This window comes from Protopterus annectens, chromosome 9.part0 (genome assembly GCF_019279795.1).
Source record: "Protopterus annectens isolate FY-2018-M chromosome 9.part0, PAN1.0, whole genome shotgun sequence".
NCBI lineage: Eukaryota > Metazoa > Chordata > Ceratodontiformes > Protopteridae > Protopterus > Protopterus annectens.
Window position 1 is genome coordinate 922,136,828 of NC_056743.1, and position 20,246 is coordinate 922,157,073.

The 20,246-nt window shown below is 43.5% G+C and overlaps 1 protein-coding gene across 1 annotated transcript in view; it reads left to right on the top strand.

The window, feature by feature from the left end:
• The window catches only part of LOC122810606 (SAP domain containing ribonucleoprotein), a 1,802,793-nt gene that overhangs the window by 1,271,801 nt on the left and 510,746 nt on the right, over positions 1 to 20,246 (top strand). The gene's annotated exons all lie outside the window — the stretch shown is intronic.

The window sequence follows — 20,246 nt, forward strand, 5'->3', positions numbered from 1 at the left end:
AGCTAACTTCCATTTCCACCTGTGCAGATGATAAGGAATTACATGACTTAATGCATGCCACTGAACAAGTTGGGAAGCATGGTTTACACTGTGAAATTTGATGTCTTGGAGGCTTCTTGTAGGGCTGCTGCCTCTGGCACAATCATTAAAAGGCATGCTTGGTTAAAGGAACAAAACTTGCCAGATCAAGTAAAAGCTAAGTTATTGGATGCTCCTGTTCAGCATAATGTTTTGTTTGGATCTAAGGCTGAAGAGGTGATAAAGAAGATGGAGGACAAGGCAAAATCCATGCAAACGGTTAAAGATTTCTTACACGTACAGCCACCCAGATTTAGTAGGAATTGGCCTACAAAAAATTGGTCCTTTCCCAATTCAGACAGGCCTCAGGGGGGTAGATACAGACGCTCCCGAGGAAGGCCTCAAACGCAAGCCTCTTATAGACCATGACAGTGGACTGCTTCCACCCCTAGGGGAGGAGAGGACAGGTCGCAAGCTCATAGAAAACAGGCTCAATGACTCCCTCTGGGCTGTAGGAACTTCTTGCCTGGAAGCCCCTCTCGGAGGAAAACTTTCTCTTTTTCACCTAAATTGGACTCATATAACCCAAGACAAGTGGGTTCTGGATGTGGTTTCGAGAGGTTACAAATTCCATTTTCATACCCTACCAAGACCAAGTGGATGGCCAGATCTTCCAAAACATCAATGGTTAGAGGCCTTAAACCAGGTGGAAGCTCTCTTGGCTATGAAAGCTATAGAACTGGTTCCACTTTAAGAAATGGGACAAGGTTTTTACTCAAGGCTCTTTCTAGTCCCCAGAAAGCAAAATTCATGGAGACCCATTCTGGATCTGTCAGTCTTGAACACTTTTCTCGAGATACCAAAATTCAAGATGCTTACTCTACAGCAGCTACTTCCAATGCTGACCAAAAATGCATGGATGGTAACTTTGGATTTAAAGGAGGCATATTTACACATTCCCATCAGGCAGGAATGCAGAAAATACCTCAGGTTCAAGGCTGGATCGAGGCACTATCAATTCTCTGCGCTGCCCTTTGGATTGTCTACTGCGCCCAGGGTCTTCACCAAATGCCTGGCTCCAGTAGTAGCTTATTGCAGACTCAAGGGAATTCAAATTTACCCTTATCTGGACGACTGTCTTATTCAGGCAGACAGCAAGGATGTCTTACTCCAGCATCTAGAATTTGTTCAGAATCTTCTCAAGTTCCTGGGATTCACTGTAAACATAAAAAAGTCAAATTTGACACCCTCACAACAGATAACTTTTCTGGGTGCTCTTCTAAACACAACAACCCAGATGGCATTTCTGACATACGAAAAACAATTACAGCTGGCTTCACCTTTCAAAACCTTGGCAACATTAACTCAGCTATCTGCAAGGAAATTCCTGCAGGCTTTGGGTTACATGGCCTCCTGCATCCTTCTCGTACCATATGCAAGACTACATATGAGGAAAATACAGTGGTACCTAAAAAGTGTATGGTCTCAGCATTGCCACAGTTTAGACATACAGATCACCATCCTGCCTTGTCTTCAAAAGGAATTCCTTTGGTGGTCCAAGGCATGTACTCTAAACAAAGGAAAACCCTTCAGTCTGCCTCCAGCCAGTCAGATACTAACCACGGACGCCTCAGATTATGCATGGGGAGCCCATTTACAGGGCAACTTTCTGCAGGGCCTTTGGACACAGGATCAGAAGCACCTGCATATCAATTTAAAGGAAATGTTAGCCATTCAGAACGCTCTATTGGCCTTCAGGAATCTTCTACAACCAGGACAACTACTGATACGGACAGACAACACCACAGTTATGTGGTACATAAGCAAGGGGGATCACATTCCTATCCCCTTTGCAGACTAGCCATGAATCTGTGGAACACAGCTCTAGCTTGCAAACTGGACCTTCAAGCTCAGTTTCTACCAGGGAAGCAAAACTTCCTGGCAGACAGTCTGAGCAGAAACCTGTCGGACCCACACGAATGGATGCTGGACACCGAAATATTCAAGATGATTACAGCAGTCTGGGGATGTCCTCACATAGACCTCTTTGCATCCCACCTCAATCATCAACTACAGATTTTTTGCACCAGGATATTCCACGAACTAGCTTGGAAAATGGATGCACTATCATTCAGTTGGAGAACCTCTCTGGGTATGCCTTCCCACCTCTACCTCTTCTTCCATGGGTGTTATTAAAGATCAAACAGGACAAGCCCAAGATGATAATTTTGCTGGCCCCAAATTGGCCTCGACAGTTTTGGTACCCAACACTGAAAAAACTTTCTCTGGAGCCCCCTTGGGTTTTACCACAGACTCCGAACCTTCTGTCCCAACACCAGGGTCAGGTTCTGTATTCCCATGTCAAAACTCTCATCCTGGCGGCCTGGTTAATCCAGGGTCTATGATTCATTCTCTCCTACCCAAGCAGGTTATGGATGTCATTTTAGAAGCCAGACGTCCTAGCACTAGAAAATCTTATGGAGGAAAATGGAAAAGATTTTGCTCCTGGATGCAGGCCCAGGATTCGGATCCTCTTATTCCTAACGTTCCTCTGATTTTACTTTACCTGACAGACCTCTTACATAAGGGTCTCTCTTTCTTCCATAAAGATACATGCCTCTGCTATTTCTGCTCATTATAATACAGACACTCCAGTCTTTTCCCACCAGCTCATGAGACAGTTTCTCAGAGGAGCTAAGAACTTAAGGCCCCCTAGATCTCCACCCATTCCTGCTTGGGATCTCAACTATATTTTGGAAAAACTCACCTTGCCTCCTTTTGAGCCTGCTGCCACATCTGACATCAAGTTTTTATCTTGGAAGACAGCCATCCTGTTAGCTCTGACCTCTGCCAGGAGATTTTCGGAGTTACAAGCTCTCATGGCTGTGGAACCTTATATTATTTTTCATCAAGACAGGGTGTCTTTAAAGACTTAATCCTACTTTCATGCCTAAGGTGGTTTCCAAAGTGGCTTTAAATCAAACTATTCACTTGCCAACTTTTTTCCCCTGTCCTCAAAATAAGGGGGAAAGGATCTTGCATTCCTTGGATGTACACAGACAACTACGTTTTTACCTGGACAGAGCCAAGGACATCAGGAAATCAGAACAATTGTTTTTCTTATGCTTCAAGTTCCCAAGGTAAAGCCATTTCAAAACAGACCATCTCTAAATGGATTGCTCATGGAATCAGATTTTGCTATTCACACCATGGAAAGCAAATCCCAGGGAGTATAAGGACTCACTCTACCAGAGCTGCTGCCACTTCAGCTGCCTTCCTCAGGGGAGTTCTTACCAAAGACATTTTGGAAGCTGCAACTTGGAGTTCAGTGCATACTTTTTCTAAGCACTACAATTTACCTCTCTACTCTAAGTCTAGGGCAGGCTTTGCTTCTGCAGTCTTGCAGGGCCTTTTAGCCACCCCCTCTACTTTATGACCACCTCCCTTTTATTCTGCTTTGGGATTCAACATTACAGTCATGACTGCAACAGTGAAACACGATGAACATAGTACAGTTGTGTACACTTACCATAAATGTAGATGTTCGAGTGTCTTCACTGTTGCAGGCTGGGTTACCCTCCCTTCTGTCCCCTCTTATTTTTTTCTTTTGTGTGGTTTCCTTCTTCACCCTTCTTCTGAGGTGCATTTGCAAAGGGTATGGGATCTTGCTCATTTTGGAACACCTGACATCTGGGGCAAGAAAAACTGGAGAACATGGCGTCGGCTGTCAGCTTTGTACTCCTGGCGCTCTGACGTCAGGGAGCATGGCTGAGCAGCCGACGCCGGACCCAGACTTTGGAATTCTGGCCGACCGAGAACTGCCTGCCGGCAGGGGAGAACCCTACAGTCATGACTGCAACAGTGAAGACACTCGAACATCTACATTTATGGTAAGTGTACACAACTGTACTTTCTAGCCACCTTCTCTGTAGCTGTTGAGGTCCTCTCAGTAGGCAAGGGAGAAGACACTCTTTCCTGGAAAAGGGAAGGTTTCTCTGTTGTGTCAGAATGCTGTGCCCATCCCTGGGAAAGCAGCTGCTGCCATTAGTAACATGGTTGGCACCTTTTATTTTTTTTTGTCATCAAAAACAAAAAACATATCCACTCCTTCCCAAATTTCTTAGGATAGGAGTAGTTTACTGGACCTGGCTCAGGGCTCAATTCAGACTATTGATACTTCTTGAAAAATAGTTTCTGGTAAAAAAAAAAAAAAAAAGAAATTCCACTTTTTATGAACAGATTCATTATTCTGAATCTGAACAAGAGGATTCAGGGGTGGATAGAGGTTTTTCCCTTGGATTTCTGATTCAGACTCTGAGGAGAGCTCAGTTTCTGACTTTCCCTGAGGGTTTTCTCTTTCTCTGAGACTGTTAGAATGTGCCAGTGTTCTTCAGTAGGAAAACACTGAGGTTTGAGTCCTTCAAAAATACTGAGCTGTTACAGAAGGATTTTCCAGAGCCTACACCAATTCCTCCTGCTCTGTCTCCTTTGTAGAATGTACATTACTGCCTACAGTTTTTCTGTTAGTCAGCCTGCTGCTGCTAAAAAGGCAGTGATATTTAAATTTCCTTAATCTTTTAAATTTCTGTACACTATTCCCAAACATGACCCAGTAGCTATAGCTTTCGTTGGACCCATTGCTTCTAAACACTGTAATTCCAGTCTTTTTAATAAGGATGGGGAAATTGATAGGTATGGGGGAAAAGTGTATACTTGTGCAACTTTGATTTTCAGAAATTTGAGTTGTTAGGCTGATATGTTAAAAAGTTTGTTATGACATTGTGAAAGTATGAAGGATGTTTTGTCTGCAGTTTGTTATGAAGACAAATCTGCTTTAAATAAATTTAAGTTTCTTCTGTTGCATAGTTCACTACTCATTGTTTGCAGTGCATGTATATGACTCTGTTGATACTACTTCCAGGGCTATGGCCACTGGCACTGTTTTGAGAAGGTTTGAATGGCTGCATTATCAGAACCTCCCAGATGATAAAAATGAGATTTTAAATTCTCCCTTAGAGGTTGTTTGGCCCCTCTGCTGCAGAAGTGATCAGAAAGTGGGATATGAGGGGTAAGTTTTGATACAGGTAATCTCTGATTTTTCAGCCCTCCTTTCCCAAACTGTCCAAGAGATTTTTATCTCCTCATCCCATTTGGCAACAAAACAGGATAGAGAGAGAACAAAATTCAGGAAAACAGACATTTAAGAAATGTCAAGGGGATTCCAAAAAGAAGTCTCTAACCTTCCAAAAGCAAGGGCAATCCAAGTCTGAATGACTATTCAAGAGACTTAGTGACCCCCTCCAACCCTGGCCCCTTTTGTCTTCTAGAAAGTCTGAATCTCCTTTTTTTCTCTTTGGCAAAAGGTTGTTTTAGACAGTTGGGTTTTGAAAATCATTCCCCAGGGATACAGATGTCAGTGGGAGAAGATTCTTCCTTTCCAGGGAATCATTCCTCATCCTACAGATCAGACTCTTGTTTCTTCCTGTTCATCGCATACTCCCTAGGAATGACAGAACCAGTTCCTCCTTTCCAGATGGGAAAATGTTTTTACTGAAGAATTTTCCTAGTGCCAAAGAAAGAAAATTCCTGGAGACCAGTTTTGGATCTCTTTCCTAAACCTGTCTGTAATAGTGCCCAAAAGTAAAATGTTACTTTACAACCTGTTTCTTTTTAAAATTTGATAGTAACACTAGATTTAAAAAAAATACTTATCACATCCCTGTTTAGATGTTTCCTAAGGTCTTGTGTGTCTGGATCACATTATCAGTTCTCTGCTTTATACTTTGGACTGTCCACTGTACCAAGAGTGTACACAAATTGTCTAGCTCCAGCTGTAGCTCATTGCAGACTACAGGGTATCCAGATTTTTCCATATTTAGAGGAGTGCTTGCATTTAGAGTCTTTTTCAAAGTGTCAGGAATCTCTGTCTTGGATGAGAGAGCTCTTATACAAGCTGGGATTCTGAGAAAACATTCAAAAGTCTTTGACTCCTTCACACAGGATTGTGTTCCTAGGATGTCAAGTCATCTCTGTTCATAGAGCTTTTCTTCCATAGGAAAAAATAGATCTTTATTTAGATCTATTTTTAAGGTTTTTCACTCAGATGACATGATGCCCAAAATCTTGAGATATTTCCTCCGGAGTGACCGAAGTCCATGATTCTCATGACACCTCTGGCAGAACTCCACATGTGAAGGATACAGTGGTATTTGAAATCTCTTTGCTTCCACCATCAGCACCCTTTATCCTTTCAAATCATATTGCTGGGGTTTGTCAGAAGAGAAGTCTTGGTGGAGACAACAAATATCCTAAAATCCAGGTCTCCCCATCTCCCTCCTTGTTACAAAGCAGTTGATCACCACAGATGCTTTGTACTTTACTTGAGGAGCAGTTTCAAGGGGGATAAAAGTGTAGGTGCTGTGGGAACACCAAGGACAGATGCCAGCATATTAATAGCAAAGAGATGCTTGCCTGATCTAGGCATTCAGTTCTGAACCATCTTTGTTCTCCAGGACCTCTCCAAGTGGTTACAGATAACACCACACTTATGTGGTACATCAACAAGGGAACCAAGTTGTACCCCCCCTTACCTTTGCAGACTAGCCATGTTAGTATGGGGTATAACTTCACAATACAGTCTCACTCTACAGGCATACTATGTTCTGTCAGACCAAAACTGTGTGGCAGACAAGGTGAGCAGGACCAAGGCAGACCCTCACAAATGGAAACTAGATTGGGGGTCTTCCAAGATTTGATCCATCTGTGGGGAGTTCCTCAAGTTAGACCTCTTTGCCTCTTCTCTGAACAATCAACTAGCAAGATTATGTTCCAGGACTGCATGCAATAAGGCCTGACCGACAGATGCCTTTCTTTCATGGACAGGAATGTTCCTGTATGCTTTTTCACCCTTTCCACCAATGTCCAGGGTATTTCTAAAGATTCAGAAGGAATCCCCCAAGATCAGTGTGATGACTCCTTCTGGCCCAGGCAACAGTTATTCCCCCTTCTTATGGAAATGGCCAGGGGCAATTACTACAAGCTTCTTCACAGACTGAATCTACTCACACAAGTGCAGGGTTGTTTGACACCCTGACATCAGTCATCTTCATTTGTTTGAATGGCCAAGACCTTGTGACCGCCTCCTTTTGGGCACCTTTTTTCTGAGGGCGTGCAGCAGGTACTAATGGGAGGGTAAGATAGCCTGCTATGTGAAAATCGTATATTAGCAAATGGAAAAGGTTTTTTAGTTGGTGCCAACTACATAACCAGCACCTTTTCAGGGCTAATTGCTCTCAGTTTTTATAATTGTGAGCGTTACTTTCTCATTCCTCTGTCAGGGTTTATTTATTGGCCATTTCAGCATGTCTGCCCATGGATGAGCCACTTCCAATACAGTCTCATGTCAAAATGTGCTTAAAAGAGGTTTTGTATAACAGACTTCCAAGAAAAACAATGGTCCCTTTTAGGTATCTTAATTTTATGATAGAGAATCTAACATTTGCTCCATTTGAACCATCTAATCCTGCTGTCTTGAGGTTCTTAATATGGAAAACAGATGTTCTTCATTCCACATTGCTGCAGTCCTAACCATTGGGTAGTCCGCTGTCCAGTCGGCCCGAATACCAAAGTATATGGCTGACGTCGGTCAAGGCGCATTAGACTGACGTCAGGACGTCAGGGTACTAATGCGCATGACCGACGTCATATCCTCAGTCTTTTTTGCCGCATGGTCCGATGCAGAAGCAGTTTTGCGAGTGCAGGTTGGCGTTCTGAAATATTTCCGAAGTCGGAGTTTCAGACCGAATCAAAGTTGGCTAAGTACCCGTTGGGAACATTTTGGTTTTTTCTTGCCTCAGTATTTAACCGGATGTCAGAAAAAGTGAATAACTGTATTTCTTGTGGGAAGCAGATACCTCATAGGGATTACCATACTTTGTGTATACCTTGTTTAGGGCCTGAGCACGACGTTGTTGGTTGCCGCTCTTGTGCTAGATTTAACAAACGCACTATTAAGAGAAGGTTAGACTGTGCCAGGTTAGTGTTTGGGAAGCGTTGTAATTACAAAATGCCGTCGGATGCTCTGACGCCCGCTTCGTCCAAAAAGCGCAAGGACAAAACAACAAAGCCTAGGGTTGATGAACCGTCAGTCCCGGACGTCGGTTCTTTAGAAGGCTCAGTGGAGCCAGAGGTTTTGCCAGGAGTTTCTTTGGAGTCTCAGGCAGAGACTTTACTGTTACAGGATGTGCCCTCTCAGGAGGTAGGCCAGGCTGAGGGGGCTTCTCAGGTAACTGTTCTTCCCTCTCTTCCCAAGGTAGTTAGAGCTTCTCCTACTGTTTCCAAAACTTCTTTGAGAGGTAGGCCAAGTTCAGCTTCAGTGGGGGCTTCTCCTAGCACTTCAGGTTCTGTGCCTAAGAAACATATGCTTAAAATGGCAGAAGATTTAATTACTATGATTAGAGGCTCTATGCCCCCTCTTGATAAGAGGCCTAGGGTGGAACCTGAGTTTGAGAGTTTTGAACGGTGTTCAGAGGCTTCTGAGTCTTCTGTGGAAGACTTGCAGGAGTATCCTCCTTATTCTGATTCTGATGTGGATGATTCCACTCCTACAGCTTCTCCTCCTGAGGATTTCTCATTTTCAGAGACTCTGCATTCCATGAGGGAGCACTTTAAATGGGAAGGCCAAGATTACTCTGATTCCAGGAAAAGGCTTAGGGAATTCTTATTTTTACCCCAGCATAGGCCCTTAGCTATACCTCCTGTGTTGAATGTGGTGGAAGATGTTTTGCAGAGGCTTCCCTGAACCCTGATTCTTTGCCTCCTGCCCCTGTTAAGCCTGATAGGTACTATAGGGTGCCTGAAGCTCATAAGTATCTGTTTGAGTCCTAGGGCAGACCCGGAAACTGTTTCTCAGGGGCCTAAGGGTGTTAAGGCCTCTGTTGTTAAAAATCCTGTTCCCACTGATAAAGAGGCAAGGGCTTTGGATAGGTGGGGAAAGAAAGTGTATACTTCTTCCACTTTAGCCATGAGGCGTTGAATTGTCAGTTTCACATGCTAAAATATCAAAATTATCTCCTTTCACAATTGAAATCTAAGGTGGATGCTTTGGCGGAAGGTATAGAGTGTAAAGAGTTGCTGGATTTAGTTCATGTGTCTGAACAAGTGGGTAAGCATTCTTTGCAATGTGGTTTTGATGCTGTGCAGGCCTCCTCGAGGGTGGCTGCCACTAGTTCTGTTCTTCGCAGGCATGCCTGGTTGAGGATCAGAATTTAGCAGAGCATGTTAAGACTAGGATTTTGGATGCTCCTTTACAGTCTGATGTGTTATTTGGTTCGCCTGTGGAAGCAGTTTTAAAGAAAATGGAGGACAAAGCTAAGTCTATGCAAACTGTTAAAGATTTTTGCAGGTGCAGCCACCGAAGTTTAGTAGAAATTGGCCTACTAAGGGATGGACATATCCTGCTTATGATTCCCAGTCTAGGGGTAGGTCTAGACGTGGTAGGGGCAGAGCTCAAGGTTCTTTTAGGCCTAGAACAGGGGTTCACCTGCTCAGACTTCTGGTGAGGGCAGGGGTCAGTCCTTTCGTAAACAGACCCAATGACCTGCCTTTTCAGCTGCCAGTAGATTCTCGTCTGGCAGCTCCTTTGGGAGGAAGACTGTCTCTTTTCAAAGAAAATTGGGATTTAATCACTCAAGACAGATGGGTGTTGGATATCATTCACCACGGTTACAGGTTTTATTTCCATACATTGCCCCTTTCAAAGGCATGCCAGGCGTTCCCCCTCCACAAAGGAAAGAGGCTCACAAGCAAATTTCTTTGTTACTCCAAATAGGGGCTATTCAGCCAGTCCCTGTACCAGAAAGGGGCCTAGGATTTTATTCTCGCCTGTTCCTAGTTCCAAAGAAGGGGAACACGTGGAGACCAATTTTGGATTTATCTATCCTCAACACTTATCTGGACATTCCCAAGTTCAAGATGTTGCCGTTACAACAGCTTTTACCTCTGCTGGGCAAAGATCATTGGATGGTAACTTTAGATCTCAAGGAAGCTTACCTTCATGTGCCTATAAGACTAAGTTGCAGGAAGTATCTGCGTTTCGAGCTGGAAATTCTCATTATCAGTTCTCTGCATTGCCCTTTGGCTTATCTACTGCCCAGAGTATTCACAAAGGTTCTGGCTCCAGTGATAGCTTACTTCAGGCTGAAAGGAATTCAAATCTATCCTTACTTGGACGACTGCCTGATTCTGGCTCAAGAAAAGGAAGACCTTCTACAGCATCTGGAATATGTCATAGCAGTGCTAAGATGCCTAGGGTATTCTGTGAACGAAATAAAGTCCAGTCTAGTACCCTCTCAAGACATGTGCTTTCTGGGTGTGAGACTGAATACAGCAGCAGATGGCCTTTTTAACCCCGGACAAACAAAAGAATCTTTCCAGTTACTTCCATCAACTATCTCTTCAGTCCGGGCTGACTGCAAGGACAGTCCTTCAAGCCTTAGGGTTCATGGCATCTTGTATTCTGGTGCTTCCCAATGCCAAACTGCATATGAGGAAGCTGCAATGGTATCTCAAAATGTGTGGACACAGCACTGCCAGGATTTGGACACTGTCATTCAAATAATACCTTGCATTCAAAAGAATTTTGTGGTGGGCTCAGGAATGTCACCTAAACAAGGGACTCTCTGTGACCCGGCCAGAGGCGAGTCAGATTTTAACGACAGATGCCTCGGACATTGCTTGGGGAGCTCATCTAAATGGAAAGTGGATACAAGACAAGTGGCCTGCCAGACTACAGCATCTACATATCAACATGAAGGAGATGTTAGCAGTCCAGTTTGCATTAATGGCTTTCAAGGAGTTACTTCTTCCTGGGCAGGTGTTGATTCTAACAGACAACACAACTGTCATGTGGTACATCAACAAACAAGGGGAACACATTCTTATCCTCTATGCAGGCAAGCAATGATTTTATGGGAGACTGCTCAGCTTGCAACTAACTCTTCAGGCAAGGTTTCTGCCGGAGCACAGAACTCCTTAGCAGATGTGTTAAGCAGGCAAATCATGGATCCCCACAGTGGAAACTGGATCTTCATGTATTTCAGAAATTGACAGTGTCATGGGGAACTCCAGACATAGATCTGTTCGCTTCTCCACTAAACCACCAGCTGCCAAAGTTTTGCACAAAGGGTTTCATCACACAGCTTGGAAAGTGGGCGCTCTTTCTTTCAGTTGGAAAAATCTTCATGTGTATGCCTTTCCACCTCTGCCTCTTCTCCCAAAGGTGCTCCTAAAGATCAGACAAGACAAGCCAAGGATGATTCTAATAGCTCCAGATTGGCCTCGGCAACACTGGTACCCACTTCTAAGGAGTCTGGTAAGGAAGCCTCCATGGCCTTTACCTTTGATTCCACACCTGTTATCTCAGAGGGACGGTCACCTGCTCAATGTCAAGCTTCAATCTCTTCATCTAACAGCCTGGCATATTCTGTTTTGAAACACAGCAGGTCTCAACTTCCTCAGCAAGTTTTAAATGTGATTATGGAAGCCAGAAGACCTAGTACAAGGAAAGTGTCATGAAAAATGGAAGAGATTTTTATTTTGGAGTGCAGCAAAGAATTTGGAGATTTCTGAGCCTAATTTGAGTGTGGCTCTTCAATATCTTACTGAGTTATTGGACAAAGGTTTGTCCTTCTCTTCCATTAAAATTCATGCTGCAGCAATTTCAGCTCACTATGATTGTGACCCACCATTGTTTTCACATCCTTTGTTCAAGCAGTTTCTTAGAGGGCAAAGAATATAAGACCCCACGTAGAGCTCCTACTCCTGCTTGGGATCTCAATTTTGTGTTGGAAAACTTACTCTACAACCTTTTGAGCCTCGGCTACTGCTGAGTTAAAATACTTGTCATGGAAGACTGCTTTTTTGTTGGCCATTACTTCTGCAAGAAGGGTTTCTGAGTTGCAGGCCCTTATGGCAATAGAGCCCTTTTTGATTTTCCATAAGGATAGAGTATCATTACGTACTAATCCTTCCTTTATGCCTAAGGTGGTTTCTAGTGTGGCTTTAAACCAAACTATTCATTTGCCTACTTTCTATGCAGATCCCCAAAACAAGGGAGAAAAGATTTTGCACACTTTAGATGTACATAGGCAGTTACGTTATTATTTAAGCAGGACTAAGGATTTCAGGCAGTCTCAGCAGCAGTTTGTTTCTTTTGCCTTGACTTCTCAGGGCAAGCCTGTGTCTAAGCAAACTATTTCTAAGTGGATTGGGTTTTGCATTTCATTTTGTTATTCCCATCATGGCAAGGAGATTCCAGCTGGGATTAGGCCTCATTCCACAAGGGCTACTGCCACTTCAACAGCATTTCTCAGGGGGGTGGCAACTAAGGATATTTTGGAGGCAGCTACTTGGAGTTCAGTGCATACTTTCTCTAAGCATTACCACCTTCCTCTCTACTCTAAATCTAGGGCTGGTTTTGCCACAGCTATTTTGCAAGGCATGTTGACAGCTCCTGCTTCCTTATGATTTGCCAGCCTCCCTTACCTCTGCTTTGGGATTCTACCCAATGGTTAGGACTGCAGCAATGTGGAATGAAGAACATAGTACAGTTTTGTACCTACCATAAATGTAGATGTTCGAGGATCCACATTGCTGCAGTCAATTTACCCTCCCTCCTTCCCCTGTGTTTAGGGGTTGTGGTGTGGGTTAGGCTATATTCTTGTGCATTTGTATATATTGTATATATGTTTGGTGCAGGGTTTTTGTTGGTGTTTTGGTTTGGGCCTTGTCTTTTTAGGGCCTTCTGACATCTGGGGCAAGAAAAGACTGAGGATATGACGTCGGTCATGCGCATTAGTACCCTGACGTCCTGACGTCAGTCTAATGCGCCTTGACCGACGTCAGCCATATACTTTGGTATTCGGGCCGACTGGACAGCGGACTACCCAATGGTTAGGACTGCAGCAATGTGGATCCTCGAACATCTACATTTATGGTAGGTACAAAACTGTACTTTTTACTGATTGCTCTGATCTGTGCAAGGAGGGTGTCTTGAGTCAATCTCAGTTTCCAGAAGACAGGGTTCTTGGAGAACTAAACCTACTCTTATGCCTAAAGTGGCGTCCAAGTTTCTTTAAGCCAAACTACCCATCTTCCTGTTTTCTTTCTTGAATCAAGTTTGAGGGTAAAATAGCTACCAAAGTCAAAAACTATCACAAGGCCTTTTTACTTATGGTTGTAATCTCAGAAACCCAAAGCAGCAGTGTGCTGAACTGATTGAGACCAATATTACCTATCCTGAGGCTAAATAAATTCAGCTTGCACTTTACCCCTCTCTCCTCTGTCTGTCCCACAAGATATACCTGGAACTAACTCCACCTCCAGCTTGTCACACAAGACTAGATCTTGAAGTGCTATCAAAAGCTAAAAATGGTTCATTGATGAGGCCTGACAATATCACTGGATGAATCTTAACTAGCATGAAGCATGATTTAGTCACCCCGTAACAGTGATCAACTTCAGCTTCCACACGGGTTTTGTATCAAGTGAACAGAGAGCAGCTGTCAATGTTCTTCATGTTTCACTGTTGCAGTCATTACATTTGGGTAATCTGCTGGCAGGTTGCCCTCAGTCGGCCTAATTAACAAAGTCTTAGGTCCTGCGTTGGTTGCTGTCCCTTCTTCCATGATGTCAGGTCGTCTGGGGTATAAAACATGCAGCCAATGCCATTATATCAGTCTTTCTTGCCGCGTGGTGCCCTAAGCAGAAGCAGTTTGCAAGTGCCGGTCGGACGACTCCTGAAATTTTCGTTTTCGAGTTTCAGAACCAAAGTCTTCCAACTAAAAGCTAAGTACCCCGTTGGGGAAACTTTTTCTTGCTCCTTACCGATGTCAGTAAAAGTTAATAATTGCATTACTTGTGGGAAGCAAATACCTCATAAGGATTTTCATTTGCACTGTATTCCTTGCCTAGGCCCTGACCACAACGTACCTTGCTGTCGGTTTTGTGCTAAATTTAATCAACGCACTATTAAACGTCGGTATATTTTTGCTTGTAAATATTTTGGCTCACAATTTAATTATCCAGAAATGTCATCTGTTAGCAATCCGACTACCGGAATACCTAAAAAACGCAAAGAAAAAGACAGAGACAGACCATCGAGTTCCAAATCTGACGACGCTTCTCCTAACCCAGTTGCCAGTTCGCCGGTACTCAGTGAGGCGCTTTCGGAGCCCCCGATACCCGCTACTTCTGATTCGCAGGCCTCTGCTGAGACCCATTCAGAGTCCAGTATGCCGCGAGCTGCTTCAATTATGGAACTCACGGATGTCTCTACTTGAGATGGTTCCGGAGTGGCTTCTGAGGGTGTTTTCAGGCCTACAGATTTGTGTATTAGACCACCGCCATCTTCAAATATAAGGCCAAAATCTAAATCTATGTCTAAAAAACAGACGCCTGGGCCACATGTGCAGGCCCCTATGCCTAAAAAACAAGTGATCAAAATGGCTGAAGATATAATTACTCTGAAAAGGGGTAGCCAACATTCTCCTTCTAAGAGGCCTAGGCAAGACATTGACTATGAATCTTCTGAACAGGATTCTATTTCTTCTGACTCTTCTAATGAACAGGATTTGTCTATACCTACTTATGAGGACTCTGATGCAGAAGATTCCATTCCTTCTGCTTCTCCCCCTGAGGATTTTTCTTTTGGGGAAACTTTACATACCTTAAGGGAACATTTCCAATGGGAAAGTCAGGACTTCTCTGAATCTAAAAAGAGCTTAGGGATTTTCTTCTTCCTCAGCATAGGCCTTTGGGTATACCTCCTGTTCTTGACATTGTTGATGTTTTCTCAGAATCTAGTATGGCTCCTGATTCTCTGCCTCCGGCTCCTTGTAAGCCAGACAGATACTATAGGGTTTCCTGACTCCCACAAATTCCTTTTCAAAAATCATATTGCAGATCCAGAAACTATTTCTCAGGGTCCCAAGGGCATTAAGGCCTCTACTGCTAAAAATCCTACCCCTTCAGATAGAGATTCCAGGGCGCTGGATAGATGGGGTAAGAAGGTTTATATTTGTGCAACCTTGGGAATCAGGGCTTTATACTGTCAATTTCATGTGTTTAAATAGCAGCAGCATATTATGGGACTGCTTAAACAGAAAATGATGTTAATTTCTGACTGTGTGGAAAATAAAGATTTACAGGATTTATTGCATTCAGCTGAACAAGTTGGAAAGCATACTTTACAATGTGGTTTTGATTCTTTGGAGGCCTCTTGCAGGGCTGCTGTAACTGGTTCTGTATTAAGAAGGCATGTTTGGCTCAAAGAGCAAACTGTGCCTGATCATGTTAAAGCAAAATTGTTAGATGCTCCTTTACAACAGGACTGTCTTTTTGGTAATAAGGCTGAAGAAGTTTTAAAAAAGATGTAAGATAAAGCTAAATCTATGCAAACTGTGAAAGATTTCTTACACGTGCAACCTCCAAAATTTAGTAGGCACTGGCCTACTAAGAACTGGTCCTTTCCAGTTCCCTCGAGAGCTACTCAAGTCAAGCCCAGACATTCCAAAGGCTCCAGGTTTCAGTCACAAGGGACCTTTAGACCAAAACAATGGGGTGCCTCCCCCTCCAAATCTGGAACCAATAAGGTGCCTCCCTATGGTAAACCGTCTCAATGACTTACCTCTACAATCACCAAGCATTTATCTTTTAGCCGCCCCGTTGGGGGGAAAGCTGGCACTTTATGCAAGAAACTGGCAACTTATAACCCAGGACAAATGGGTTTTAAATGTAGTATCCCAGGGATACAGATTTCATTTCCACAAGTTGCCAATCCCAAATGGATGGCCAGACCTGCCCCCAAGTCAGTGGGCAGACGCCCAGAAACAAGTTCTGTCCGTCATGAACATGAGGGCTGTTCAACCAGTACCAGAAGAGGAAAGGGACAAGGTTTCTATTCAAGACTTTTCCTGGTACCCAGAAAAGACAAATCATGGCGTCCAATTCTGGACTTAGCTACTCTAAACACATTTCTGGACATTCCAGAATTCAAGATGCTAACTCAACAGTTACTTCCTATGCTAGTCAAAGATGCCTGGTTGGTAACTTTAGACAAAAGACTTACCTGCATATCCCAATCAAGGAATCTTGCAGAAGATACCTCCACTTCAAAGCAGGCTATTTGCATTACCAGTTCTCTGCACTGCCCTTTGTCTTATCTACTGCATCCAGGGTCTTCATAAAGTGCGTGGCTCCAGTAATTGCATTTTGCAGGCAAAGAAATATTCAAATATATCCATAACTGGACGATTGTCTAATTCGGGCAGAAAACAAGGACATTCTTCTAAAGCATCTGGCATTTGTAAAAAGGGTTCTAATTTGTCTAGGGTACACCATAAACTAAAAGAAATCACACCTGGTTACCCACTCAAAAAATTACATTCCTGGGTGCAAGCTTGAATACAGCTGCCCAGATGACTTACCTTACACCAGAAAAGCAAATTCAATTGGTGACTTGCTTCAAACAGGTGGCCACAAAAACCCTGCTATCTGCAAGACAAATTCTGCAAGCCTTGGGGTTCATGGCCTCCTGCATTCTTTTAATTCCATATGCAAGACTGCATATAAGGAAACTTCAGTGGTAAAGTTTGTGGAGTCAACATTGTCACATTCTGGAAGCAATGATTCCTATCATTCCTTGCCTGCAACTAGAGTTCCTATGGTGGGCAGAGGCCTGCCACCAAAACAAGGGACTGCCATTCACTCAATCCCCTGCCGCTCAAACCCTAACTACAGATGCATCAGACTATGCTTGGGGGGCTCATCTGGCAGGGAAGTGCATTCAGGGCAAATGGAGCCCAAATCAAATGCACCTTCATATCAATCAGAAAGAGATGCTAGCTGTACAGAAATGCACTGACAGCCTTCAAGGACTACCTTCATCCAGGACAATTAATAATAGACAGACAGCACCACAGTTATGTGGTACATAAACAAGCAGGGGAGTACACATTCCTACCCCCTATGCAGACTAGCCATGACATTGCGGAATATGGCCTTGACCTACCAAATACAACTACAAGCTCAATTCCTGCCAGGAAAGCTGAATACTCTGGCAGACAAACTAAGCAGAAATCTCATGGACCCACACGAATGGAAACTGGAACCACAGATTTTCAACATGTTGACATGCGAATGGGGGATTCCAGACAGATCTTTTTGCCTCATCCCAGAACTATCAGTTGGACAAATTCTGCACAAGAACTCATCACAAAAAAGCTATGCTCTTATTCAGCTGGAAAAACTTATCAGTTTGTACTTTTCCCCCTCTGCCTCTGCTCTCCAAAGTTCTACTAAAAGTCAAACAGGACAAACCAAAAATGATTCTGATTGCACCAAACTGGCCTCGCCAACACTGGTACCCACTCCTGCGCAATGTGTCACACCTTCCACCGTGGCACCTGCCTTAGACACCTTACTTACTGTCTCAGCAGAACAACCAAATTCTGCACACACAGCTTCAAACTTTGAATCTTGCAGCGTGGCTAATCACCTAAATTCACCCTTGGCATCCCTCAGCAAACCTGTGATGGATGTCATTTTGAAGGCGAGAAGGCCTAGTACTAGAAAATCTTATGCTGACAAATGGAAAAGATTCTGTGCCTGGAACCACTCAAAAGGAATAAGCACAGCAGCGCCCAATATTCCTCAGATTTTACAATACTTAACTGAGATGCTTCACAAGGGCCTGTCCTTTTCTTCCATAAAAATCCATGCCTCTGCCATTTAAGCTCATTACAACACAGAACCTCCCCTCATCTCTCATCCTTTGCTAAAGCATTATCTCAGAGGGGCCAAAAACCTAAGACCACCCAGGAGAGCTCCACCCCCTGCCTGGGACCTCAATTTTGTATTGGAAAAACTCACTCTTCCTCCTTTCGAGCCAGCTGCTACTGCAGACTTAACATTTCTCTCCTGGAAAACAGCTTTCCTTTCAGCAGTCACTTCAGCTAGAAGGATTTCTGAATTACAGGCTCTTATGGCAGTGGAGCTTTTCATTATTTTTCATGCGGACAGGGTGTCTCTCAGGACCAATCCATCCTTCATGCCTAAGGTGGTATCCAGTGTGGCTCTTAATCAGACAATTCATTTGCCAACTTTCTTTCCCAATCCACAGAACAAGGGGGAGTGAATTCTGCATTCATTGGATGTACACAGACAACTTAGATTTTATTTGCTAAAGCATTTCACACCATTCCCCATTCAGGTATTATTGATAAGCTCACCAGCCTGGGCATAAACCCTTGCGTCACAAGATGGATCGCAAATTGGCTCTTAGACAGATCCCATAAAGTAAGAGTAGTGGGATCTGTCCGAATCCAGACCAGTAACGAGTGGTGTGCCTCGGGGCTCTGTCCTGGGGCCCCTCCTGTTGGGCATATACTTCTCAGAAGTACAGGCAAGCACAGAAGGGCTGTGGCTGACTAAGTTTGCGGATGACTGCAAACTGGGTGCTATAATAGAGTCTCCGGCCGACATGGAGATCCTGCATAAGGGCCTAAATGAGACTGATGCATGGTGTCAAAGCCATGGTCTCAAGCTAAATGCAAAAAAATGCGTAGTAATCCCCTTTGGAAAAAACAGAGTACCTGCAAACTACAACGTAGGAGGTAATCCACTGAAATCTGAAGAAGAAATAAGGGATCTAGGGACCCAAGTAGATAGTCAGCTTTCCTTTAACCATGTTGCCAAAGTGGTTACAAAATCCTTCTATGTGACCCATCTGATCACGAAAGGGTTCGCCTCAAGATCTAAGGATGTAATGGTGCCCCTCTACTCTTCCCTCATCAGACCCATTATTGAGTACAATGCACCAATTGGAATGTACCTGGCTAGACATCTCCAGCAGCTGGAGAGACCACAGAGGTATCTAACCAAAAGGATTACTGGCCTCAAACAGTTGCCCTATGCAGCACGATTGAAAAAGCTAAGATTGTTCTCTGTTGCGTACCGCTTTCTCAGAGGTGAGCTCTGTCTAACGTACAGAGCCATGTCCAACCCAGAATTGTTGAACATTCTCAATCTTAGCAAAACCAAATCTACTTGAGCTACACGCTCTAGGGAAATAAACCTCAACACAACAATGAATAGAACATGCTGGAGAGGGATGCATTCCCTTCGCAGAGACTTCCCTTACTATGGAACAGGGTCCCGATCTACATAAGACAGAGCCCCTCACTATCACTCTTCAAGAGGGTAGCAGAAAGTTCACACCGGGGATCACACCGACAGCACTACTAGATAGGGGCCAAGGGTGCTAGCTGCTAGTACAAGGGTCTAGGGAACTACTAAAGGGGCGGTGAATACTGCACAATGTGGCTGGGCTAATGTATGCCTTTGGGCAGATAGCCCAGTACCAACCTATGAACCTATTTAAACAGAACAAAATCTCTAAGAAAATCTGAACAACTACTGGTGGCATTTGCCGCAGGGGCAGAGGAAAAGGCTATTTTAAAGCAGACTATTTCCAAATGGATAAGCCATTGTACTCGTTTCTGCTATATGCACCATGGTAAAACTATCCCCCAGGGGATCAGATTTCACTCCACGAGGGCTGCATCTACTTCTACAGCCTTTCTCAGAGGTGTTCCTACCAGAGACATTCTAGAAGCAACCTGGAGCTCAGTTCATACGTTCACCAAGCATTACCATTTACCTTTCTTCTCTAAATCCAGAGCTAGTTTTGCCACTGCTGTCCTGCAGGGCTCTATTGCTGGTCCTAATGCTGTATGAATCCATCCTCCCCAACCATAGCTTTGGGAATCTACCCAAATGTAATGACTGCAGCAGTGAAACACGAAGAATATAGTACAGTTGTGTACACTTACCATAAATGTAGATGTTCGAGTGTATTCACTGTTGCAGTCCTGGTTACCCTCCCTCCAGCCTCCTGTTTTTCTCTTGCTATACCTCTACTTTCTTTTACTATGCTTGAAAGCCTTGTTGGTGTATTTGCTTTTGTCTGGAGGTATGTTTGGTGAGTTTTAAATTTTATACATAAATATATATATATATATATATATATATATATATATGTATATATATATATATATATATATATATATATGTGTATGTATATATATATATATATATATATATATATGTATATATATATATATATATATATATATATATATATATATATATATATATATATATATATAATC